Here is a 2,243-nt window from a genome sequence, read left to right on the forward strand (position 1 = left end):
CATACACACACAGACAGAATATTGTATACATAATAAATAAATAAATCTTTAAAAAAAATAAATTTTGAGTTAAAAAAAAAATTTAAAAAACATTTATTGACTGTGTGAGTGTGCATGCTTATGTGCGTATACATGCATAGCAGGCATGCATGCCATGGAACATGTGTGGAGCCCAGATGACAATTTGCAGGATAATTTTCTCCTTCCACCGTGTGGGTTTTGAAGATTGAATTCAGGGTTTAGGACTTGGTGGCAGTAACATTTACTTCATGAGTTTTGCCAGCTCCATTAAAAAATTCTGTTTGTTATGTGTATACACGTGTGTGTCATAAGAGGGTATTTTATCCTCTGACATTGGAGTTCCAGGTGTTTGTGAACTGTCTGACATGGATGTTGAGAGCCAAATTCTTGTTAGTGTTCTTAACTACTGAGTCATTATCCAGCACCAATCCCCCACTCCCAGCTTTAACTTTTTTTTTTAAAGATGGCATATACAGCTAGTAAAGTCTGCACCATTATTTTAAATTCTGAAAAATTCTGAAGTCTGAAATAGTTCTTATTCCAAGCATTTCAGGTACAGAATACTGAGCTTGTAATGAGAGAATGTTGATGGTATCCAAATTTAAATCCCCAAATCTTGGGAATAAAAGAATACTGAATAAAAGAATTTTTTGTTTGATTTTATTTTGTGAGCTGGGTTTCTGTCTGCACGTATGAGCACCACATACATGCAGTGTCTTCAGCCTTTTAAATAGTACTTTGGCTCACCTGGAACTGGAATTAGAGACAGTTGTGAATTCTCATGTGAGTACAGGGGCTTGAACCTTGGTCCTCCTGAGGAGCAGCTAGTGCTCTCAGTTGCTGAGCCATCTCTAGCTCAGTGATTCTCAGCCTGTAGGTTATGACCCCATTGGGGTCACATATCGTATCCTGCATATCATATATTTTTGATGCATAGTAGTAGCAAAATTACAGTTATAAATAGCAAGGAAATGATTTCATGGTTGAAGATCACTACGAGAGGATCTGTATTAACTGGACGGTGGTGGCGCACACCTTTAATCCCAGCACTTAGTGGAGGCAGGCAGGTCTCCCTGAGTTCAAGGCCAATCTGGTCTACAGAGAATCTAGGACTTGCAAGGCTGTTACACAGAGAATCCCTGTTTTGAGAAACCAAAAAAAGGGGGGGAGGGCTGGAGAGATGACTCAGCGGTTAAGAGCACTGACTGTTCTTTAAGGGCATCCAGGTTCATTCCCAGCACCCACATGACAAGATACCTTCACACAGAGATACATGCAGGCAAAACACTAATGTAAATAAAATAAAGAAAATTTATATTAAAAAAGGATCTGTATTAAAGGGTCTTTGCATTAGGAAGACTGAGAACCTCTGTTGTAGCTCCTTTGAATTTGAAGCTTTAGTTGATGATGCCTCTGGAATAGTAAGAATTGACAAACACTGTTTTAGATTGCTGTCCCTTTCTTTCTCTTTAAAGAAGAAATGTTAGGGCTGGGGAGGTGGCTCAGCTGTGGATAAGATAGTTTGATGTTAAACCTGATGACTTGATTTTGATTCCTTGAACCCACATGGTAGGAGGAGAGAACAAATTTCTGCAAATTGTTTTCTCACAACTTAAAACACATATGCACAAAATAAATTTAAAAACAACAACAACAACAACAACAAAACAAACTTAAAACACCAAAACAAAAACTGAACCAGGTATAGTGGAACACACCTTTAATCCCAACACCAGGGTCAGAGGCTTGTGGATCTCATATTTGTCAGTTCAGTTCGAGGCCAGCCTGGTCTACAAAGCAAGTTCCAGGACAGTCAGGACAGCTACACAGAGAAACCCTGTCTCAAAACAACAATGAAAAAATGTACAACAAATTGGAAATCTAAGTGGAAAATACATTCAGTACTCGTACACTGCCAGACAATTTATTGGATACACACTGTATTTGTTGTTGACTTTCCTGATCACATGACTTGCTAGAAGCTAGGATTTTCTGCCCAGGATTATAAGATTTTCATAGAGCATATCTATAGTGTGGGAAAAGAGAATGGAATGGCTAGCTGTGTACTTCTGTAGCATTTATAATGCCGCATACCTTAGAGGAGTTGTGATTTGGTCTAAATAGGACAAAGCATCAGGAGGTGGACTAGAGTTAAATTATTATTATTACTTTTTAATATTTATTTTTATTATTATACAATGTTCTGTCTGTGTGTATGCCTG

At 38.1% G+C, this 2,243-nt stretch overlaps 1 protein-coding gene across 1 annotated transcript in view; it reads left to right on the top strand.

Moving 5' to 3' along the window:
* The window catches only part of Usp34 (ubiquitin specific peptidase 34), a 180,481-nt gene that overhangs the window by 13,378 nt on the left and 164,860 nt on the right, over nucleotides 1–2,243 (top strand). The gene's annotated exons all lie outside the window — the stretch shown is intronic.

This window comes from Microtus ochrogaster, unplaced genomic scaffold (assembly GCF_000317375.1).
Source record: "Microtus ochrogaster isolate Prairie Vole_2 unplaced genomic scaffold, MicOch1.0 UNK9, whole genome shotgun sequence".
In the NCBI taxonomy this organism is placed as follows: domain Eukaryota; kingdom Metazoa; phylum Chordata; class Mammalia; order Rodentia; family Cricetidae; genus Microtus; species Microtus ochrogaster.